Below are 25170 nucleotides of genomic sequence, written 5' to 3' on the forward strand. Positions count from 1 at the left end.
ACCCTAACAGAGACATACATGGATTTTATCTATATGGGAAGTAAAGAAAAAAAGGCAAAATCTCCCGAGTAAATTGGGAGCATAGGGATCATGGAAGAGGGTAGAAGTGGAGGATAGAAAGCAACAAAGGGAGAGGAGCAGAGAAAAATATATAGCTCAATAAAAACAATAAAAAATAAGAAAAAACAGAGGGCAACGAATGTATGCTCACCCCGATTTGATTGATGACAGCAGAAAGTACCATAGCCTTGTTGGTTCTGCCTTATGAGCACCTGACTAACATAATTAAGCACCATTTTCTGGGAATCCCAGGTCTAGACCCGGCCTGTGTCCATCTTACTGGCCAGTATATAATAACACTTGCTTGAGGTTCAAAAAAATCTCTCAAAGTCTGCCCACAGTAATGTACTCACCACAGGAAAGTTCTAGCTCCTTCAGGTTCGATGACATTCCCAAACAGCACGATCAGCTTTAAACCAAGCGTCCAAACACATGAGCCTCTAAAGGATCGTTCACTTTCAAACCACAACAAATAGGCAATTATACACAGGGTACAGTTCATCACGGTTAGGAAGGAATGGCAGGAAGAGCAATCACCAAGGACTTACCAACTCATATCTGCTCCCAAACTGCGTGACTGTATCTCTTAAAACAGCAGGAGAAAGAGCCATATCAATAGAGCACATGACACCTTACTTTAAGCTGGGCATGGTGGCCCATGTTTGTAATTGCAGTACTTAAGAGATGAAGAGAGGAGCATCAGGAGTTCAAAGCTATTCTCGCTACGTAGTGGGTTCAAAGGAGAGCTTGAACACATGATCTTAACACACTTGTCTTAGATAGCTTAGTAGTAGAAGTAGTAGCAGTGATAATAGTAGTAGCAGTAATCCAACCTCAGTTTATAGGCAAGTGGAGGTGTTTTGGAGGAGGGCAGAGGCTGGTTTACTGTGCTAGGGGTCAAATCCAGAGCTTTGGGTATGCTACATATATACTGTATACCCTAGTCTTGATAAACAGTTTTAAACTATAACTTGAATTATGCTTCAGTGAAAACTACTAATTTTTGCAAGAAGTTTAATCAAAGAAGCAGAAAATAATTTAAGACACCCAAAAAGAATATCAGGGTTAGGCATTATTAAACGCTAGATTATTTATTACCATGCCCAAGCACACATCCCAGGGACTTGGCCTGATGCAGGGTAGGAAGGGAATGAAGAAATGACAGACACATACAGATATACAGACAAAGAAGCTGGGTTCGAGTGGACTGGGCTCTGGTAAGGAAACCTTAACATCCCAGAAGTTCAGTATTTATTATAAACAGTTGAACCACCAGTGAGGGGGAGTTATTGCATGTAGCTGAACAAGTAGCCAGGGTTGACTTATACAGACAAACAAGGGACCATGGTTATATACAAGCATAAAAAGGCAGCAGGGTCGATTGTATGCAGCCAAACAGGAGGCAGGTGTAGTTAGCATTAGCCTTTGTAGAAGAGCAGTGTTCAGGCCATAAACTTGCTCTGAGGAGGAAGTTAAGGTAGACATCTTCCGGACACACTGCGAACATGCACATTCTGACAAGAGGAGACTCATGGGGCCAGGGTGGAGGGACTTTTGCCTTTTCCTATAACTATGAATCTAGGATCCTGGCCACGGTCCTGATGTGTCAGCTGCGACCATCAACCCAGGTCCTCATTCACTCAGGGCTTCCTCCACTACTCATAGCTTATGCTGTTACTTCCAGTCACATAGCCCTCCTGTCTGTCATCTTCAATAGGAGAAGACAACTTCACTGAGTCTCCAGGTAAAAACGGTTGCCAGAGAAACACTTCTGCATGTCCTTGGGTCCTTTACGATGATATTTCAACTAGACCTTGGCTACATGTCTGGGTTAAAGTTGCCCCAGCTGCTATCTGTTCAATAGTGGAGCTGAGAACCTAATGGAACACAATAAAAAAAAAAAAAAAAGATCCAACCACAAAATCAATAATTTAAAAAAAAGAAAAAAACCTACTTGACAGTGTTCTTTTGTTTATGAGTTACTACTGCCCCAAATAGACATTGAAGACCATGTATAAGCATATATACTCTCAGCTTCGGGAACAAAGAATGAAAATCTAAAAAGGTAAAAATGAAAATGTTTGCTGTTCTGCTGCAGAGTAACTGAGAGTTATAAAGGCCGGGTGAGCAATATTGAGTTTGCAGAGGCTCAATCACATCACCAAAGATTTACCCTCACTCTGTAAACTCAATAGAGGGCAATAACAGTCTATTAGAGGCAGGGCGACACAGCATCAAAGGAATGCTTAAGAGAACTCGACAGAACCTTTAAATCAACACAATCGCATTATCTTCCCCCAGAGGAAGCAAGCCGGCGAGCTGAGAGCAGAGTTTTTCAAGAGGTTTTACTAATTTACCTTACGTTATATTTAATGCACTTTAAAGCACACTTTGTAATCTCTCTTCACTTTTTAAAGTGCAGAGAAATTCACTGGAAAACACCCCCAAAGAAGCAGGAGACTACAGGGGAAAGAGACACAGTTGTGTTCTTTAGGGGCTAGCACTTCAGGTAATTCTCCCATGTCTGAAAGCACTCGCTGTTCTTCGTTTCACTGAGACTCTTCCAGCAGGAACTGTAGGAATAATAAAAGTTTACAAATTAGTTGATATTTATATCCTGTTGAAGCATCAACACATAGCATTTTAGAAAGGTGTTTCAAAATTGTCCCAGCACCCCTAACAGAAGAGCTGGCAACTTCTGCCTGTTTATGACAAACATTTTATTTCCAGACTCTTCCGGAGATGCTCGAAGAAGGGGGTTCTCAGAGTGGAAGAGGCAGGCAGGCATAGTGGCTCACCCTGTAATCTAATATTTAGGAGACTGAGGTAGAAGGACTGGTTAAGTCTGAGGCCAGCCTACGCTATGAGTGAGATCTACCTTTTAAAAAGACAAAAACGAACACTATTTTTTTTAACGAAGGACTAGCATTTTGCTATTTCCACATACAGTCCCAGTTTTAATGTTTATAGCAGTATACTTAGTCAAAAAGGAATAAAGATACTACTTTTCAGAATATAAAAAAGTGACTTTTCTGCACATAAAAAAAGTTGTTATCAGTTTTCACCCAAATTCTTTCACTTGTGGAGCCAAACTGTTGATCATGATCATAATTTTTGTTAAATCTATTAGCTACAAAAATTTACACACAAGAATAAAGTCATGATTTCTATGCAATATTTCTAATCCTGTTCCTCTAGCTCCCTTAACCCTGCACAAAGAGCTACCAGCAACTGAAGAAAGCTGGTGGGGGGGGGTAACCCTCCCCAGGGAAGGGGGGAAGAGCACATCAATTGATTAATCAGTACCAAATGGTAAGCTCTGAGAGCATATATACAAGTAAGATTTTACACACTGAGCGAGGTTGTTTAAAAATATGTGCATATATACATTAAATACATACGTGTAACAACAGTTAAAAGAAAGAGGCCATGAATTTGAAAGAGATCAAAGAGGAGTATTTGGGAAGTTCTGAGGGGAGGAAAGGGACGGAAGAAATGATGTAATTATATTGTAATCTCATAAAACAAAATAAAGATAAAAATCATAACCCTTTTCTGCAATCTATGCAGTAGGATAAGTTATCCAGATCAATACTAGAAATAAGCATGAAAAGAGGTTTGTAATTCTGGATAAAGTGTTTCTAGAACGGATTTTTGCCCGTGTCTTCTGTGTTGGCAATAGAAACACACCCACGGCAGGTGTATGAAACGGCCCGTGTAGCACATGGCACATGGCAGAGCTCTGGGCTTTGTCCCTTTTGAAGTTAAATGGTTTTATTGGGGTCATGCTGAAAGATTTTATAAGAAATCAAATTGCATATGGATTTATACTTGTATGTGTGATGCTAGGAAATATTTAATTTATGTTTATTCTGCTTTTAATTTACAAGCAACTTCCTAAACTTCTTTACAATTGACCTTTATGTCAAGACTGCTTTATTTGAAAGGACCTACCAATAGAATTTCTTATGGGTTTTGAGCTGCATTGCTGTCTCTGATTTCTGAAATCCCATGTACTGTGAGTCTGAAGGCATCAGTCCTCCTGTTTGAATTGGCTATATTCTTACCTGAACAGTGGGAAATGATTCTATTGGTTCTTTCTCATGCTTGATGAGTTCATCTAGCATGCCATTTTTTGGAACAATTGTTGTAACTTCTTCATGTTTAATATTGGTGTGATTAGAATTCATGTCTCCAAAGTGTGTTGGCAGGTTTTCCCGGGTTTGCTTGCCTGTAATTATCACATGCAACTCATTGAAAACACAGCTGTTAATTTGAACTTAGTCACTTACCCTAAGTTAAGTCTGCCACTAGTATTCAGGATCTAAGGGTAATCTTTAAATAATGGTTGATTCTAATCTCATATAAAAACAGCCACGATGAGATCTGTTCACTATCTAATGTCAATATAGCGGTTAAAAGAATAGGTAGATATTTGGGAGCCCAAGCCTGGGTTTGAAGTTCTGAGCAACTAGTTAGTAGTGGTGAGACCAGTCCTCAATTTCACTTCCAAAAAGAAAGAAGTAGCAAATGTGTGTGTGGGGGGGTATATATTATATATGATTATTTTAAACATAAGATTACATATTCCTCATGAAATTTATAGTACTATAGTATATAGCATGCAATCAAACAATGTCACCTACTCTTGCTATTAGGAAAATGTACTACTATGTGCTCGAGTACTCTGCTGCCTTCCAACCAGTTTCATGAACATTATAAAGTCTTTTACTCAATCATAGATCTATTGGCTATGATAAAACAAAATAAAAAGGTTGACTGTTATGTTCAGATTAGAGTCCAACACCTGTCTCCTAACAGTAGTGGGACTGATACCAAATGTCATTGAATGAGTAATCACCCTAAACAGCTAACAGTCACGGGGAAGTTAGTTCTAGTCTAGACGGGTTTAAGTCACCTGCTGATTTTAAGAGCCTTTCCAAGGACTGATATAAAATTTAATGTTAATGACTATCTGTTATCATATGTAACCATATGCATAGTGCTTACAAGATCTGGTTTGAAGGGCATATTAATCCAGGGAGTGTTTTAGCATATAGTATGTTATTAGAATTCTCAAGAACTAATAAGAAAGATAGAAAGAGATAAAGGGAAAGAGACAAAGAGATACATTTAATATATGAAATGGGCCAGCACAACTATGGAGGTTGAAACATTTCTTAATCTTCCATGTGCAATCTAAAGACCCAGGCAAGTTGGTGATAGAGTTCATAGGTTGAGACAGAGGCGACTGCGAACAGGAGAAGGCCAAAGTCCCAGAAGGGAAATCTCAACCTCCTTCCACATTTTTAGTCTATTCAGGCTTTGAACAAGTTGAGGATGCCCACCTATGTTGGGGACGGCCATCTGTTTCATGAAGTTCACCAATTCAAATGCTAATCTCTACCGGGAACGTTTTTACAGACACATCCAGAACAATGGTTATTCCATGTCCCACTCAAGTTTTCTTACAAAATTAACTCTTATAGGAGTCTACCACATTCCCTTTGATAATATACATCTTGGACTATCAAAAGAAATATGATGGAGACTGGAGAGATTGTTCAACCATGATGAGAACAAGCTTTAATTCTAGAGGACCCAACTTCAAATCCTAGGACACAGAAGTGACTGAAAACTATCAGTAACCACAGTCCTCAGGGATCCAAGTCTCAGGGGATCGACCACACTCTTCTGGCCTCTGTCAACACTACACACATTTGGTATACAGATACACATGCAGTCAAAACACCCATAAAATTCTTAATAAAGTTTAAAAAACTATAATGAGTTCTAGCTCAACAGTATTTTTATTAAAGTTCATAAATATGGTTATTAGGAGAGATAATTCATAGAAAATAAAGCATATGAGGTATTTTAGAAACTAAATAGATCATACTATAAAACTTTAAACAAAAATCATAATTTTCTAGACTTTCATTTAGTGTTGAAATTTGCCAGTTTAATTCTTGAGCTTCCTTTGGGAATATGGTTGGGTAATAATTGATGAATAATCCCAGCCTGGCAGGGGCTTTTCCATTCACTTTCCTGCATCTTTCAGAAGCACGGCATCTTTTCACTATTCAGGTGGGCTGCCACAACCATCTAAGCAGAGCAATCGTAGTGAGGCCTGGTAGCAAGCACCTGGAGTGTCTGGATTTAGAAGGCAGAGGCAGGAGAAGGCAAGCCTGAGTTCTATCTGGGCACACAGCAAGTCCCATAAGAATTTTATGGGTATTTTGCCTGCATGTACACCTGTATACCAAATGTGTGTAGTGTTGACAAGAGGCTCTAGTGAGACCATGTTTAGAAGTAATAAAAAAGAACAGTTCTAATATTTTGCCTAGCTTTGAAATAGTCCAAAGTTAATACTATCCGTACATTCATTTCATATTTAATATCTATTTCTTCATTTGATTTGTGTTCGTATGTATTTATTTGAGCTTGCTCTACACAATTTACTTTAAATAACATAAACAGAATCCATATAGTCCACTTTTTACCCTGCTTCTTCAATAGATTTGTCCAAAATTCCATTACAAAATCAATATGTCAACAGCCACAGTAGTCTGATTTTTTTCTTTGCCTATTCTTACGGTTTTTTTTCCTTTTATCAAAAATACATTTTTTTCAGACAGGATCTCCTGAGTAAATTGAGAGCCTGGGGACCATGGGAGAGGGTAAAAGGTGAGGAGAGAAGAAGGGAGGGGAGTGGAGAAAAATATATAGTTAATAAAAACAAAAAATATGTTTTTCTCACATAATATGTATCCTGATTGCAGTTTCCCCTTCCTCCACTCTTCTCAGATCCTCCTGACCTCCCATCTCATCCAAATCCACTCCCTTTTTATCTCTCATTAGAAAACAAATAGGCTTTAATAGATAATAATAAAATACAATAAGTTAAAACAAACACTAACTCATCAAAATTGAACAAAACAAACAGAGGAAAGAAAACCAAGAGAAGGCACAAGAAACAGAGACCCATTCGTTCAAACGCTTGGGAATTCCATAAAAGAAAAAAAACTGGAAGCCACAATATACATGTGAAGGACATGTAGGGTAAAAAGAAAAAAATATAACAAAAATCAAGATAATGAGATAAAATGAAAGACGAAAAGGAAGAGCCCTGGCATGGCACTGTAAGACAGTGAACCTGCAGAGACGCTGCCGTGAAGCTCTTTTGCTGTTAGCCATCTACCGCCTGACATGCACCTACCCTCAAGAGCAGTTTGTCTTCCCAGTGAGACTTCTTCCGAGGAAACTAGGTTTTCATTTTCAAGTGCTTATATCTTGGAGAGAGTTTCTGAGCTAAGGATCGGGATTGTTTCCCTTTTCCTTTCAGCTCTAGGGTCCCATCTGTGCAGGCCTTGTGCAGGTCCAGGATATGCTGTCTCTGTCTCTGTGAGTTCATATGTGTATTGATCATGTTGATTTAGAAGGCTTTGTTTCCTTGGTGTTCTCCATCTCTTCTAGGTCGTCCACACTTTCTGCCTCCTTTTCTGCAGGGTTCCCTGAGCCCTGAGGAAAGAGATCTGATGGATACATCTCTTTTAAGGCTGATTGTTCCAAGCTCTCTCTCTGCATAATGTCTGACTGTGGGTCTCTGTATTTGTTCCCATCTGTTGTAGTAGGAAGCTTCTCTAATGAGAGTTGAACAGGGTGCCGATCTGCTTCCTGACTGGGGTCTACCTACTTTTATTTGTTGGAATTTCAATAGGGATCAAAATCTTTGAGGGATTAATGCTACTTGGGTATATTTTCATATACTACCCATAGCAAATGTGAGCAAATATGTCAATGAATGAATGCATGAGGATATATATGGCATCCCAGGGTACTCCCTTGAATTACAGGCAACTGATGAAAACTAGAACTTCTAGTCATCAAGAATAATGATCTTGGGCTGAGACATCTCAGTTGATAAAGTCCTTGCCTAGCTTGTAGGACTCCCTGGGTTAGAGTCTCAAGTTCATCCAATAAACTGGGTATGATGTGGTCCATGCCTGTAATCCAAGCATTTGGGAAGTTGAGGCAGAAGGATCAGAAATTCAAGATCATGCTTGACTATACGCAGAATCCAATGCCAAACTAGAATACAGAGGCTTTGGGTATACAGACCTGGAAGACACAGACCTGGGATACAGAAGCCTAGCATATATAGACTTGGGATATAAAGATCTGGGATCAAAGACCTGAGATACACAGACCTGGGGATCAGAGCCCTGAGACACACAGACCTGGGATACGCACACTTGGGATGAGAAAAACGAAACAAAAAATTTAGCTCTTTGGGACTCCTTAAAGCACAATGAGATGTACGCTTTACCGTATTTTATTGATAAAAATTAGATTGTCCATAAAACAAGCCCAGGGGTTTAAAAAAGTGAGTAAAATGTGGTAGTTATGTTGAAGAATCAATTCTGAATAACAGTAGTAGTGGGTCTGAGAGATACCTGGACTCCTAATGTGAAGGGCATGGCTCTGTTTAGGAATTAACTCCATCCAAACCATTCAGGTAGACGTCTGAGATTTTTCCATTTAGAGATCCCGTCCAGCCTTGCTGCTTTCTGTCTCCATTTCTGACCGTGCAGAGTTCTTTGATGACAAGTGACAGACAACCTCAGTTCTTATCACATTGGAGCCACTCTCTTTTCTTCTCCTACTGTCTTTAATGACACAGTTCTAAACATTCATTGACATTGGTTCATATTATTCTTTCAAGGGTCTTTCCCAAACTTCACAACCCACACATATTCATTGTCTCCCTCATTATCCAGTCCCTAATTTATTCAACAAAGATTTATGTGAGAGTGTAGTTGTGTGGTATATCACTTTCCTAATATGCCCAAGGCTATTCATCCTCAGCATTGCACACACACACATATACATACACACACGTACACACAATAAAAAAGACAGATAGACAAATAGACAGGAGAAAGAGCGAATCAGATTCCAGGTGCATTTAATGTTCCATGGTACTTGGTGCGTGACTTAAAGAGTACTTTTTCTTCTGGTGTCTAATTTCTAATGTAATAATTAATCGTGCTTTTCATATTATTACATTATTTTATAATTGCACTTATCACATAGACACCAGTTTCTGTTTCTAACTTTTGAGTATTGAGGACCAGGGAGATTTACCTTGAAAACGTTTATGGGCCAGCACTCCTGTCACAGCCTGGCATTGTGCCACAGAGGAAGAGAAAGCATACGTTACAGTTTGGAGGGTAATAAAACTTGAACATGTTCAATATTTACATATTGGTTATGGATTGTTGCCTATGAAAGTCACTCAGAATTTAACTGCTTAAAGCAATGCTTACTTTGTTCATGATTCTGTGGCTCAGAAATCTCAAAGGGGCTTAGCAGGGAATTTATCTCTGACCTGCAGGGCTTCCGTTTTAGCCATGGTGGCAGAGGGTGTTGTTGCCTCTTCAGCATCTATAGTCACACTTCATACTTTGTAGCAGCTCTTCCACCCCCCTCTTTCATTATGTATCTCCTACTCAATATGATGCTTTCCAGATCCATCCATTTGCCTGCAAATTTCAAAATGTCATTTCCCCCGCACTGTATAGTACTCTATTGTGTAAATGTACCACTTTCTCTTTATCCATTCTTCAGTTTAAGGGCATTTAGGTTGTTTCCAGGTCCCACTGCTTTATTATCTTTACAAATTGGGGATCAACTTCATAACACATAAAACCTAGTCAAACCATATCCAACCCATATTAGCATATACTCACCTGATAGTACAATCTTTGGAAAATATTTCAGTCATACTTTAAGCAAACTGTGAAATATATAAGCCATGTGTTTGGGAAAATATTGTCGTTAAAATTGAATTTAAATTGATATTTAAAATTCCCTCTTACTAGCTCAATTGTTTGATTTAAAATACTAAACAAATGGGTAGCAGTGCCTGCTGTCAAGTCTGAGGACCTAAAGTCAACCCCTGGTACCCACATGATGGAGAGAGAAAAGTGACAACTGCAAGTTGTCCTCTGATGTCCACATGTCCAATGTAGCATCCTCACACCCACCCAATACAGCACAGTAAAGTAAATAAAGTTAAATACTAAGTAAATGATGATCAAAACACTGAGCAAACAAGAATTCAAGGAAATTAATAATGGTAATTTTTAAAGTATATAAAAGTAAAAGAGGTTAAGAAATCTTTAAAATTCAAAATATTATAAATTAAATTTGTTTTTCTGCTAAAACTTGAACATTTTAATTTGATTCTTAGATATGTACTTTCATTCATATATAATATAGCTACATAGTTCTCTGTTACATTTCCTTCAGTATAACTACACAATTGTCAGTGTTTGCTCGACTGTTAGACTGTGTTGAGAAAGTTCCATGAATGCATTCCTAAAGGGCTCAGCTGCAAACCCCTCATTTCACAGCTCCTCTCATAGCATGGCACATTATGTACTCACTCCTCCTGTGATTTATAATACACTGGGAAATCTAACTGTTTAGCAAGAATCATCTATGTATTAGAAGGCTAAGTGGTCCTGTTTCCAAGGAAATGAGAATTATGGATAATTGACTATAATTTTGTATTCTATTTTTGATGTAGCTCATAACTGTACAGTGCTGATTAGCTCTTGCTAATTTGACAAACTTGGATATTTCTGGGAAGAGGAGAGGGGATCTCCGATGATAAATTACGTCTTTCAGATTGGCCTGTGGGCCTGTTTGTGGGCATTTTCATGATTTCATGTAGGAGGGACCAGTCCCCTGTGGACAATAGTATCACTGGACTAGGGGGACTGAGATGATTAAAAGGAGTAGCTGAGGAGAACCGAGAATGAGGAGCAAGGAGAGATCAAGGAAAGGAGGACATCAGGGGTTAGTTACCAAGCCACTCAGCTACAGAGCAAGCCACAGAGAAAGAAGTAAAGTCATATATACAGAATAAGAAAGATAAAAACCCAGAGGCAAAAGGTAGAAAAACTGGGAAGAAACAAGCCAAGACCAGGTACAAGGGAGCAACCACAGAGGAAGCAGGCCCGAACTAGAGACTGCTGCTGTACCCAGCCCAAGCCAGTGACCTCTGAGGAGCAGGCCTGAGGCAGGGACATCCACAGAAACAGGCCCAAGCCAGCAACCTCCAACAGAGCAGGCCTAAGGCAGGGACTTCCATAGGAGCAGGTGTAGTATGAGGCTGCTTGTTTATTTTCCAGCCATCGAGACTCCTGAAATAACCACATAGAAACTGTATTAATAAAATCACTGCTTGGCCAGTCACTTAAGTGTAACACGAAGGGGCCTGATTCTTGGGGTTTCTGTCCCACCAGGTACCCCACAGACAGCAAGTTCCAGAGAAAATCACACAGAGGTCTACATAGGTTATAAACTGATTGGCCCATTAGCTCAGGCTTCTTATTAGCTCTTATCACTTATATTAACCCCATTATGTTAATGGGGTTATGTTAGCCATGTGGCTCAGTACCTTTCACAGCTGGGCAGATCACATGTTGCTTCTTCAAAGTCTGGGCAGGAGTGCGAACGGAGCTTCCTGCTTCCCAGAATACTCCTGTTCTCATGGCCCCACCTCTACTTTCTGTCTGGTTGACCCACCTATACTTCCTGCCTGGCCAATCAGCGTTTATTTAAAACATGATTGACAGAATACAGACAATTCTCCTGCACCATTCCTTCAAGGTCTTACATCTAGAATTAATTTCATATTTTTATTATTTTATATTTTACCACAAGGCTCATGACCTAGAGGTAAGGTTCTATATGGCAGCTCATGTCTTTCTTGCCTGGTGACTCCATGGCTTCTCTTTGACTCTTCCTTCTTTCTCCCAGAATTCAGTTTAGTTTTCCTCACCTAGCTCTACTCTACCCTATCAGGTCAAACCAGTTTCTTTATTCATTAACCAATAAAAGCAACACATAGACAGAAGGACCTCCCACACCATTTCCAGTTTTCTGTTTAAATAAAAAAGGAAGGTTTTAACGTTAATATAGCAAAATAACATATAACAAAACAGGTATCAAGCAAAAATTACAGTTACAATATTTATATCTACTTTATTTTTTATCATAACTCAAGAAAACTATAATTATAACTATGTATTTTTCAACTCCATCAAAGACTCCAGAAGGATATAATATTGCCTAAGTAAACAAGAAGTGCATTGTAATCAACTTTCAAAATTTTAGAATTGACAGAGACATCTTGCTGCCTGGACAGTTACCTAAAGTTCTTCTGTAATGTTGGAGCACCCATCTTCAGCCTACAGGCCTATAGTATCCAGCAGACATTTCCATGAAACAGGAAATTTCAATGACAGTTTCACCTAAATTGACAGTTTGTCAGTCACTTTCTTCTGTGTTCTGCAGAATGTCTGGCAGACTCTTTCATGAAGCAGAAAGCCCAAAGGACTATCTCATCTTCTTTAAGCAATGTCAGCAGGCATTTCTCTGTGAATCCTGCATATTCAGTTCATCAAGCAGTCCAGGAAAGAGCAGTTCCTTGCCCAAATAGCTAACAAACTCCATAAGGAGATTTTTTGGTGCCCATCTTCTCCTTGAAGTAATTGGTGATGCCAGGAGCAGGTGTATCTCATGTCATGAAAAGTCCTAACTTCTTAAAACATTTTAAATGCCATATTCTGAAAGTCTCTGAAATATTTGAAGAATCCCTACCTGAAACACAAACACATATAAATATATATATGAAACCTAGCTAACACGAGTACAAGCTTGGCTATTATGGATGATTATCTATTAACCTATATTTCTTAATTATACATTACATTTTTAAATGAGCTTCACAAACACAATACCTTAATCAAGAGCAGAAATATACAAATAACAAAATTGACCTTAAATTTGTATCAATAGACCAAGATCCATACTAATACAAAGTATTCATCTCTATATCATATTCCCCTTTAAATGTAAACAAACATTTACAAACAATCATTTGGGGAATTTGGGCATAGTTCTTTCCAAACTGCTTCCTGCTTTTTGTTAAGCAAAGTATTCTTGGATGTGTTAATGGCAACCTTTCAGGGGCTCTTGGGCCATCAAATCACATTAGTGTGGAATTAATCCACAGGTTCTCATCTTCTGTGGATACAAAAGTAGAATCTCTTTTCCAAAGCAACAAATCCTTAGACAAAATTTTGCAATCAAGATATTTTTAAATAGAATAGGTTGATTTAGCTTAGCATTATCAGCCCATGCAATGAAATGTCTCTTTGTACCTAGCTTCTTCAGTCAAAAAATTCAAAGAAAACACAAAACTCTTTGTGTATTTTCCATCTTTACGTGGCTTGTTTTTTTTACTCCTTTTAATCTATGACTGTCTTACTGTCTCTTTAAAGACTTTGTTTTATTATTTTTAAAATAACTTGCCTTTTTTATAACTCTCTATACTCTTTTTCTTCTTTCTCTCCCAAGCCTGTGGACATTTATCCAACATTGTGACTCATTTAGAGGTCTTTTTCATCTGAATTTGTGTTTATTGTGTATCTGTAATCCTTTTCTGACCAGGATTACTTCTTAAACTGCTAAGCGCTTCTTAAAATCCCAAACAGTGGTATTGCTAGAGGAAATAATGGCCCTGTCTGCTTGGCCCACCCAGCCCAACATGGCGGAAGTCTGTTCACTGCCTCTGAGATTGCCACGTGGGAGCCGTCCTCACCACCTCAACTCTGGTAAGCAGTTGGCCCATGCTGCCACCAAGTAACTTGCAACACATTGCCCACAAACTCCATTCAAGTGCTCAGCCTCCTAAAAGAACCAGAGTTCATGTTGGCAGCATGGACAAGAAAGCCACTGTTTCAAAGCCACACAGCTTTTTTTTCCTGCTACCACTGAATCAGAAAAAAACTTTCTTAAAGGAGCTACCACATGCCATGAGCTTAAAAAAAATTTAGCTAAGCTTTTTTTTTTTTTTCTGCATCTTGGAAAGAATTCCTTTCCAAGCTTTCGCAGGTTTTATGTGGATTTAGCTAGCACATATTGGAGTGCCAATTTGTTCTATGAGGCTGCTTGTTCATTTCCCAGCTTCCCAGACTCCTGAAATAACCACACAGAAACTATATTAATTAAATCACTGCTGAATCCATTAGCTCTAGCTTCTTATTGGCTAACTCTTACATCTTAATTTATTTCCTTAATCTGTGCATCACCATGATGTCATAGCCTACCAGCAAAGTTTCAGCACATCTTTCTCCAGCAGTGGCTCCATGACTTCTCTCTAACTCTACCAGCCTTCAGTTTAGTTTTCCCCACCTAGCTCTATTCTGCCCCTGCTCTGCTATAGGCTCAAAGCAGTTTCTTAATTAACCAATGGTATTCACAGCATACAGCGGGGAATCCCACCTCAAGAAGGTACACAGGAGCGCTGCTGAGGGAGCAGGCCTGAGACATATTTTAAAAAAAAAAAACCTGGAAAAAAAACATGTAAACATCTCATTAGAAGCTGAAAAAGCCTTTGACAAAATACAACATACCTAAAAATAATACAGGCAAATTATAGCAAGTCAGCAGCCAACATCAAACTGAATGGAGAAAAATTCCAAGTGATCCCACAAAAATCTGGAACATGACAAGGTTGTCCATTCTCTCCATATCTATTCAATATAATACTTGAAGTTTTTGCTAGAGCAATAAGACGACAAAAGAATATCAAGGAGATGCAAATTATAAAAGAAGAAGTCAAACTCTCATTATTTGCTGATGATATGATAGTTTATATAAGTGACCTGAAAAATTCTACCAAGGAACTTCTTCAACTTATAAACACTTTCAGTAATGTAGCAGCATTCAAGATTAACTCAAAAAAATTAGTAGTCCTCTTTTACACAGATGATAAATGGACTGAAAAAGAAATCAGAAAACTATCACCCGTCATAATAGCCTCAAATAATATTAATATCTTGCAGTAACTCTAACCAAACAAGTGGAAGATCTGTATGACAAGAACTTTAAATCTTTGAAGAAAGAAATTGAAGAAGACACCAGAAAATGGAAAGATCTCCCATGCTCTTGGGTAGGTAGAATTAACATAGTAAAAATGGCAATCTTACCTAAAGTAATTTTACAGATTCAATGCAATGCCCAGCAAAATCCCATCAAAATTCTTCAATGACCTCAAAAGAACAATACTCAACCTCATATGAAAAAATAAAATACCCAGGATAGACAAAAAAATCCTGTGCAGTAAAGGAACTTCTAGAGGCATCACAATCCCTGACTTCAAACTCTAATACAGAACTACATACTGAAAACAGCCTAGTATTGGCATAAAAACAGACAGGAGGACCAATGGAACCAAATCAAAGACCCAGATATCAATGCACACACCTATTAATACCCAATTTTTGACAAAGAAGCAAAAAATTCAAAATAGAAAAAAAAGCATGTTCAACAAATGGTGTTGGTATAACTGGATATCAACATATAGAAGAATGAAAATAGATCCATACTATCGCCCTGCACAAAACTCAAGTCCAAATAGATCAAAGACCTCAATGTAAAACCAACCACACTGAACCTCAGAGAAGATAAAATGGAAAGTGTACTTGAACGCATTGGCACAGAAGACCACTTTCTAAATATAATCCCAGTAGCACAGATGCTGAGAGAAACAATTAATAAACAAGACCTCCTGAAACTGAGAAGCTTCTGTAAAGCAAAGAATGTGATCAACAAGAAAGAATGGCAGCTTACAGAATGGGAAAAAATCTTCACTAACTCCACATCAGAAAGAGGGCTGCTCTCCAAAATATACAAAGAACTCAAGAAATTGGTCATCACTTAAGGAAATGCTCAACATCCTTAGTCACCAGAGAAATGTAAATCAGAACAATAGATTCTGAGATTCCATCTTGCACCTGTAAGAATGACCAAGATCAAAAACACTGACGGCATATAAATAAATTAAAAAAAAAAATACCAAAAAAAAAAAAACAAAACACTGACGGCAGTTTATGCTGGAGAGGATGTGGGGTAAAGGGAACACTTCTACATTGCTGGTGGGAATGCAAGCTGGTACAGCCCCTTTGGATGTCAGTGTGGCGATTTCCCAGAAAATTAGGAAACAACCTTCCTCAAGATTCAGCAATACCACTTTTGGGTATATACCCAAAGGATGTTCAATCGTGCCACAAGGACATGTGCTCAACTGTGTTCATAGCAGTATTATTTGTCATATCCAGAACGTAGAAACAACCTAAGTGCCCCTCCACTAAGGAATGGATAAGGAAAATGTGGTACATTTACATAATGGAATATTACACAGCAAAGAAAAATAATGACATCTTGAAATTTGGGGCGCCCCCCGCCATCCTCTCTGCAGAGCTGCCAGCTAACCAGAGCCAACTGCCAGTGAGAAGGCAAGGGAAGGTCACCCTCAAGTACAACCACAAATTAGCTATGGAAGCGTTGATTTTAGAACAGTTCATGCGTCCCTAAGACTGCCAGGAAGAGGAGATTCCAGAGCTGGAGATAGATGTGGATGAACTCTTAGACATGGAAAGCAATGATACCCTGGCTGCTAGAGTGAAGGAGCTGTTAGTTGACTGTTACAAACGCACTGAGGCCTTCACCTCTGACCTGTTGGACAAGATTGGGGCATGCAGAAGCTGAGCATATCCCAAAAGAAATAAGAGTCCTGACCCAGATGACTAATGGCTCCCATAGGACAATTGTTGCCCCCAACTTCGTAGCAACAGCAATACTGGGGGACTCTGTGGCCAGGCCTGGTGCCATGAACAGAGGGATCCCTCTGCCCCTACCTAGGGGCCACTTCCCTTGCCCTCAGTTTTCCATTTGGGGGTTTTTTATTGTTATTAAACTGATGAGACTTTAAAAAAAGAAAGAAAGAAATTTGTAAGCAAATGGATGGAGCTAGAAAACATCATATTTAATGAGGAAACCCAGACACAGCAAGACAAATATCATATATACTCACTCATACGTGGTTTTTAAATATAAAGCAAAGAAAACCTGCCTACAAATCACAATCCCAGAGAACCTAGACAACAATGAGGACCCTAAGAGAGACAGATATAGATCTAGTCTATATGGGAAGTAGAAAAAGACAAGATCTCCTGAGTAAATTGGGAGCATGGAGACCATTGGAGAGGGTTGAAGGGGAGAGGAGAGGAAGGGAGGGGAGTGGAGAAGAATTTGTAGCTCAATAAAATCAATAAAACAAGAAACCATCTACATTAATGGAAAAGCAAGTTGGTAACATACTAATTTAGTAAATATAAAAAAGCAATACAGAGTGGGAGAAAAGTTTTAGCTCTCTAGTCTTTCCTTTTACTAAAATAAATAAATAATAATAAATAAAATTAGCAGTTGGAGGAAAAAAAGAAAAATCTCTCAAAATCAAGCATGGTGGCGCTTGCCTGTAACCCCAATACTTGATAGATTGAGGCAGGAAGATCAGGAGTAGGAGGGCAGCCTGAGCTACATAATGAGACCTCGTCTAGATAAATGAAACAAAAATAGGGAGTAAAAGAGCAATATCCATATTAAGAGACATGGCAATATACAGGTGTCTTACTTTAAAATGGTTTGAGATCTGTTTTTTGAGACTTCATTGCACATACAGAAACAGAAAATGAGCTATGAGAAAACTGAGAAGCAGCAACATGGTTTTTTTATAAAAAGTATTGAAATGTTATATGAATCATTTTTACTCTTTCAACTGCTGATTTCTTAAAATTGTGAATGAAAAGTCTTGCTCAGGCAGCACACGCCGGAGGAAAGCATCCCCATTTCCCACTGGCACTTGTACCCAGCGTGTAACAGTATGCCAGAAGCTATCATGTGGCAAGCTAGCAATTACTGTGTGCCCACATTTCAGGTGAACTTGATTCTGACTAATGTAGTAGGCTGTCTTGGTAGTCAACTAACCCGCCTTCAAATCAAAGGCAATGTGGTACAGGTCACGAGACTGGGTTCACTGTAAAAAGCCTCGCTCCCAAGTCCCCAGGTGATACCTGACACACTCGAGCACTAACTTTGTAGCTTGGGTAGAGAAGATAAACGGAAAGTCACACAGAGTCTCCATTGCATTTGGCCCAGCAGCAAGGTTTAAAAGGACAGAGAGGCTGTAGAGCATAGAAGGTGAGATGCTTAAATGTCATTCCCCATTGTGAGTGCCTATCTGTATGCACAGTCACCAGCCTGCGTTCCTAGAAGAGGAGAGAGCATTTCATGGAGGGAAATGAGAATAAAAGGCTGTATCCTGTTTTACCATCCCCAGGAGACTCGGGGAGTCTTAGAACACTTTAGATACTGTTTGCTTGGGTGACCTGTGTATTGTGACACTCTCGAAATCAAAGGGGAATACAGAGTGTCCACATATTTCTCATCCTGCATGCAACAGTCTGCATTTCCAAGGTGATATCCACCTTCAGACAAGCTTCAGGCCTTCGTTAGAAGCTACAAAGCTCACCACCCACGCATGCTCTCATCCAAGATTTATTTCCTCTCAAAATTATGTTAGATGAAATGTTTGAGGTTTTACCTTTCTGTTTCTTTTGGTTTTGTCTGTTGTTGTTGTTGTTGTAGCTTTGGTTTGTTTAGTTTGAGGTATAATTCTGCATAGCCCCAACAGGCCTGGTACCTGCTGTGGCCTAGGCAGGCCTTGGACTCCTAGTATTCCTGGGGCTTCAGTGATATCTCTCTCTCTCTCTCTCTCTCTCTCTCTCTCTCTCTCTCCCTTCTCTCTCTCTCTCTCTCTCTCTCTCACACACACACACACACACACACACACACATCCTGTACTGGCCAAGAGCTGGGACTCAAGCCCCATTATTTATTACTATCTGCCATGCATTAACTAATAAGACATTTTTTTTTCAGTTTGTGATATTATGATAAACTTTTTGCTACCTGATAGTTTCTCTTTGCCTTTTCTTTTATTTTTAAAGTATGCTTCCCTTATCAATTACTTATTTGCCTCTTTTCCCAGAACTGGAGATTGAATGCAGGACCTCTCATTTGTGAGGCAATCTCTATACCACTGATCTACCCCTCAACTGTGAATTATCTGTTTTTATGTATTTTTTCTTTTTTTTGTTTCTTTTTTAGAATACTACAAGGAAGTCTCCATTACTTCTGACATTATAAATTTACATGTCTAGTACATTTTAGAAGATCCTTCAAAGCAGAAATAGTGTCCCTGGCTCTGACCCTTAGAAATATACTTAACTAAGAATGCATGGCCATTGCTTGGGCACCAACACAGTGTGCCCTTCTGTAAGCAACCTCATTCTTTGCCCTGTGTAACCTCATTCTTTGCCCTGTGTAACCTCATTCTCACACAAATGCCATCTCCTTCTGTCTCTGTGGCACAGCAGTTACTACTGCAGGGTCCTAATGTCGCAGGTTACAAAGCCAAGGCACGGAGAAACTGAGAGCTTAGCAAAAGTTAGAAATGGGGTAAGACATGGAGCAAAACCAAGAACTGGAGCTCAGCTTTCGACTGCAGGCTGACTTTCAGCGAGGCTGGATCTTATGCATCCTGTTATCTTACCTCTTGACCTCTTAAGGGACATATGATGTCTCCAAACACTCGGGTGTGTCTGTGTTCTGGAGAGGATCGAGGAGCTGTGTCATGATCATAGAACTGAGCAAAGCTCCCTGGGCACACACCTTCCAGGAGGTTAAGCAGAGGATGAGCCTTCATCCCAAATGAGAAAACTGAGTCTCAGAGGCAAAGCCCCCTTTCCAGCATCACTTGCTTAAATCCGGCAGTTCCCAAATTTTAACACACATCAGAGCTACACGGAATGTTGGTGAAAGGGCAGCCATGTGGACCTTGTGTCATATCTTCCTAGTAATTCTGAGGGTCATGCATTGCTAGTAACTTCCCAGGTGGTTCTCTCAATAGTCTTGATGCAACATTAGCAAGCAGAGCCTTGGTCCAAAGCACAGCCTACAGTCCTTCTTTCCATTCCTCAGCACAGCTTAAGATCATGCAATAGTTCATTCTCTGCTCAAACAGCTTGGCATCACAGACCCCTGCCCATAATGTCCACTCATAAGTTTAAAAAAATATTATTTAAAGGCCAGAGATTGCTTAGTGGGGTTAAAGAATTTCTGTGCAAATCTAAGGACCCCAGAGCCTACATTATGGAGTGAACCAACTCTCGCAAGCTGTCCTGGCTTTCATGTATGGTCCTCATGCACAAATTAATAAATGTAACAGTTGATTGAAGCAGACTGTCTAGCCATGCAAAGGTGACTGCAAAGCATCCACCAACATTTACAGGAAGAACCAGACACTAACGAGAGAAATTCTCCAAGCTAACACAGAGAATCTGCTCTATTAGAGAAATCTGAGCTTATGTGCTTAAATTTCTGGGTTTTATTTAAGAAAACAAGCAAACATTTGAGCATTCTATAAGTTAATGCTAAATTGTTGAGCATTATTCTGAGTAAAAAGTAATTGGTCATGAAAGGCAGAATAATAGATTTGAAGTATAAATTACCCCCTCCACTTTGAATCTCACCTTTCTTTCCCCTATCCAATCAGATAGTCGGGTCTGTGCTCAATTCATTGACCAGAAGAAAGAGAAAGGCATGATAAAAAGAAAGTGGCTAATTATACCACGATGGTGTCTTGAAGTCTATCCCCTTGGGAAAAAGCAAGGTAAATTCATGGAATGACGAAGGCCTTTTTCCCAAGGCTCACAAAGGAGTCCCTCAGTGTGGGAGGCTGAAACCTCAGAAGAAGGCTGTAGAAGCAGAGATCTGTGTTCATGGAAAGAGGTGCTGAGAGCCCTGTGTTCCTAGAAAGATCTCTGAAGAACCAGAAAGGCAATGCTGTGCCCTGAACCTGAGAAGCTGGACACCTCAGAAGCCTCCACATTCATGCCTCTTAGAAGAACCATAAAGACATGTATACAGAAAGGCAAACTGTATATGGGAAGAGCCACTCATATGACAGGGATCATGCATGAGAAGCAAGTGGTTAGCAGCTTCTAAGGGTGTTGTGGAGAATGTCATCACCCATAAATGACACCTTGGTCAGATGTATCTCTCTCAAATGCCTTAGAGGATGCGATCCTGTCCAACTTAAACACTTTACCTGCAAGATGATAGGATCCTTAGATTAAGAGGCAAGAGTATACAAATTAGGTTTGTACAGTTGACCTTGTGGACAGAGAACTATGTTCAATAATAACCAAAATAAGAAGGAGCTCTAAGCTCATGTACTCAGTGGGTCCTAAATGTTATTTATCACCTCATAAATTTTGGAAACTCTGGGAATGTTAATAGAAACCAACATGTGAAAACAGTAGCTACAATTCTTACTGGACTATGATTTCTAGGTCAGATAGAGTGGTACTCTCCGCATGTCAAGGTCCTTTCCAGAGGCTTGGAAAGATGGCACAGCAGTTGAGAGAGCTTGCTGCTCTTCCAGAGGACCTGTGTTTGCTTCCTAGATACACACCTGGAGGCTCACAGCTGCCCGTAAGTCCAGCTCCAGGGGATTCCACACTCTCTTCTGGACTCTGTGGGCACAGCATGCATGTGGTACTCAGATATACAAGCTAGCAAAACACTCAACACATCAAATAAAAAGAAGTAAGTTTTTAAAAAGATTTTACAGGCTTTTTCAGCTAGACATGGCAGCTTATTCTGAGCTCAACAGGTGGGAGGTTGAGGCCTCCCAAGAAGAATGTCATGAGCTTGAGACACCTGTGCTAGACAGCGAGTTCTAGTCAAGCCTGGGCTACACTGTGAGATCTTATCTAAAGATTAAATTAAATAAACTTTTAAAACACACAAAATGTTTTTCAATTTTACCACACCATTTAAATCTTAGAAAATGGCAGGCGTGACTCCCTGGGGATTCAATGTTCTTTCACACTTAATATTTTCCCCAATATTATGGTGTAATTGAAAATATTATACATTCCAAACTTGGACATAAAATATTTTCAGGTTGTTAAGATGTTTATCACTAAGAACAGAAGTCAAGTGGTCTTTTAAAGAACAGATTTGTAACAGTACATGTTATGTCTCAGTTGTAAAGACTGAAATAAAGCATAATCCAAAGGTAACTGAAGAAGTGCTCATTCATCTAGCAAGACTGTGAGTAGTGAGCTTGTATTCTGGTTTGCAAACAGCCCCCTCCCCACTGCCCCCGCCACTCTCCCTAATTCTTTCAACTAATTCTTTTCTGCTCCCTGCTGACCCCAGGACTGAAAATACAGCCACTGTGGGCTCCCTGACATCCAGGGAGACATTTTGGGACACCGATGAAACTGATAACAGTCCATTTTATAGGATCTTAAAAGCTACTCCAGGCTCCATTAGACTTTCTGTCATGCATATGATGGGGAAAAATATACCACCCGAAGAGCCAGGGATTGTGGCTCTGTGACAGCAGAGGCTATTGTGCGCGGGGAGCTTTGGAATACTGGCTCCACCTTACTGTTTATGCTCCGCTGACTGGTGGTAGTTTCAGGTGTGGGGTCTTAACAGAAGGGGCTTTGTGATAGGCTCCCAGTGACAAGCAAGAGCCACAGCGTGCAGCCCTGTGGCTTGACAAGAAGGAGCAGCTCAACAAAGAAGAGTGACCTGCTTGAGTCTCACGTTTCTCCTGTACGAGTCAGCTCAGCCTGATGAAGCCCACATTCCTCTGAGACTGAGGAGCCAATGACCGACACTAGACTGAGAGGTTTACTCTCACTTTTTTCCGTGCCCACTATGAACTGCCTTTAAACCTATAGGTTCTGAGCTGCGCTGGCCAAAGCAAACCGGCACAGACACAGTTGAAAAATAGCTTCCCAGATTAACATGTGAGTTTTATCCGTGTGTCTGTGGGGACACATGTTAACTGTGCTGTGTCTGTCCTGGCTCTGTAGGTCCTGTCTGCATAACTGAGAATCTGCTGAACAAGTTTCCTTTTTTGCTTAATTTTATAATGACCATGATTATTGCATCAAGAGCTATGTAAGTCTCAATTAAAGAAAACGTTTTTTAGTGTCCAACATTCAAGGTTAGACTACAAGGGGAAAGAAAAGACAGAGCAAAGGATGGCAGACAGGTGATATGGTGATTAAGATGGGTAGCCAAACAATGAAAATGTGTGGGTGTATTGTCAAAGCTATGCCATGCTTCCTGTTGAGGAATTTCCAAAGTGTTCCTTTATGAAAACAGTTTTTAGGAATTATCTTTTTTTGATAGTCTATGGTTCTTGTTGGGAACATTGTCAGCCTAAAAGGCCTAGCTTCCTTTAATCTTCTCTCTCTCTCTCTCTCTCTCTCTCTCTCTCTCTCTCTCCCCCCTCCCCGCCTCCCTCACTCCCTGACTCCCTCCTCCACCTCTCTATCTCTCTCTCTGTGTTCATAAATTTATATGTACTTAGTTTAATTTTAAAATATAAAATAGTATAATTTCTTTTATTAAACAACCTTGTCATTTGTCCTTCCTCCTCTGTCTTGATCTGCCTCCCTTCCAAATCCTCAGTTAGAGCCTTTTCCCTGTTACTCTGTTTCTTGCTTCCTGTCAGCTGCATCCTGCTATCCCCTTCTCAATCTCTTCCCCCTACCTATGATCCCTATACACTTTCCTGGTCTCTTTGGTTATTCTACATTGTATACTCACATCTGAGGATTTGAAGATTAGAGAAAATGTGGCATTTGTCTTTCTGGGTCCAGGTCACCTCAATTAATATGATCCTTTTTAGGTCCATCCATTTGCCTGCAATTTTCATGATTCCAATTTTCTTTATTGCTGAATAGTATTCCATAGTGCATCTGTATCATATTCTCATTATCCACTTATATGTTAAAGGTTGTGTCTTAGGATTTCTAATGCTGTGAAGAGACCCCATGACGACAGCAACTCTTATAGAGAAAAACAATTGCTTGAGTGACTTACAGTTCAGAGATTCAATCCAAAATCATCATGACAGGAAGCATGGTGGCACACAGGCAGACATGGTTCTGGAGAAGGAGCAGCGAGTTCTACATCTTGATCTGCAGGCAGGAAGAAGTAAATGTCACACTAGACCTAGTCTGAGCATTTGAGAACTCAAAGCCCACACCCTAGTGACTCACTTCCTCCAACAAAGCCATACCTACTCCAAAAAGGCTATACCTCCTAATAGTGCCACTCCCTATGAGCCTATGGGGGCCATTTATACCACAGGATGTTTAGGTCATTTTCCATATCCTGGCTATTGTGAATAGGGTGGCCATAAACATCGCTGAACAAGTTATGTAAGATAGTTTGTTGATTCTTTTGGGCATTGCCAAAGAGTGGTATAGCTGGGCCATGTGGTGGATTTATTTTTAGTTTTCTGAGGATTTTTCCAAGCTAGTTTCTATGGCAACTGCACCAGTTTATGTTTCCACCAACAGAGAATAAGGGTTCCCCTATCTACAGACTCCCCAGCCTTTGCTGCCAGTGGTTTTGCCAATCTTGCCCATTCTGAGTGTGGTGAGATGAAATCTCAATGTTATCCTACTTTGTGTTCCCCTGATGGTTAATGCTGATGAATAATTTTTGGAGTATTTCTTCACTATTTTTATTTTTTTATTGATAATGCTCTGTTAGTTCCCTAACAAAATCTCCAAGAGGAGAAGAAACTCCCTTTTGAAGGGTTGGTCAGGCCATCCAAGTAACTCCCAAAGCAATATAGATTATAGATGCAGCCCTTGGCTGCCTCTCAGTGGTCGAGGGAGGCCCCTATTGCTGAAGACATCCCACACTTAAGACACTTGACTTGGATGACTCAAGCTGGATCTGACCTGAAAGCCTCTTTCCTGCAATCTAGTTTCCATTGTTCCAGAAGATACTATGCAAGCTGCCAAGGGAGGGAAGTAAACAGTCCTACACCACCTAGGAACCATGGCAATTATGAGCACAGTAAGATATGCATAAAAAGATAGATAAGTGGCCCTCAACATGTTGGTAGAAATCAACAGCTGCCTAATTGTAATTAAAGACCATTCAACACGAGGTAAATCATGCCTGGCACTGGGAACCTAGCCAGCTTCCCAATGCTGGTGGAGTCATGGACCTTCATAAAGAATCTATTGGCACCACGTCGCTGCTCATGGATTCCATTGTGTTTTTTATCCGTGTTAGTAG

At 39.8% G+C, this 25170-nt stretch overlaps 1 long non-coding RNA gene across 2 annotated transcripts; it reads right to left on the bottom strand.

Moving 5' to 3' along the window:
* Positions 1 to 1148: 1148 nt before the first annotated feature.
* On the bottom strand, positions 1149 to 23972 carry LOC121439831. Of its 2 annotated transcripts, none has more exons than XR_005973296.1 (4): positions 23680 to 23972; positions 21518 to 21578; positions 4128 to 4291; positions 1149 to 2633 (listed from the first exon to the last, which is right to left on the bottom strand). It is a non-coding gene; the product is annotated as an uncharacterized LOC121439831 (long non-coding RNA). The 2 variants fall into 2 exon arrangements; XR_005973297.1 differs by lacking the exons at positions 21518 to 21578; positions 23680 to 23972 and adding exons at positions 7280 to 7581; positions 8517 to 8710.
* Positions 23973 to 25170: the final 1198 nt, after the last annotated feature.

Source organism: Microtus oregoni, unplaced genomic scaffold, assembly GCF_018167655.1.
Source record: "Microtus oregoni isolate MIOR12 unplaced genomic scaffold, Mior012 000002F_ref0000024, whole genome shotgun sequence".
Classification (NCBI taxonomy): Eukaryota; Metazoa; Chordata; class Mammalia; order Rodentia; family Cricetidae; genus Microtus; species Microtus oregoni.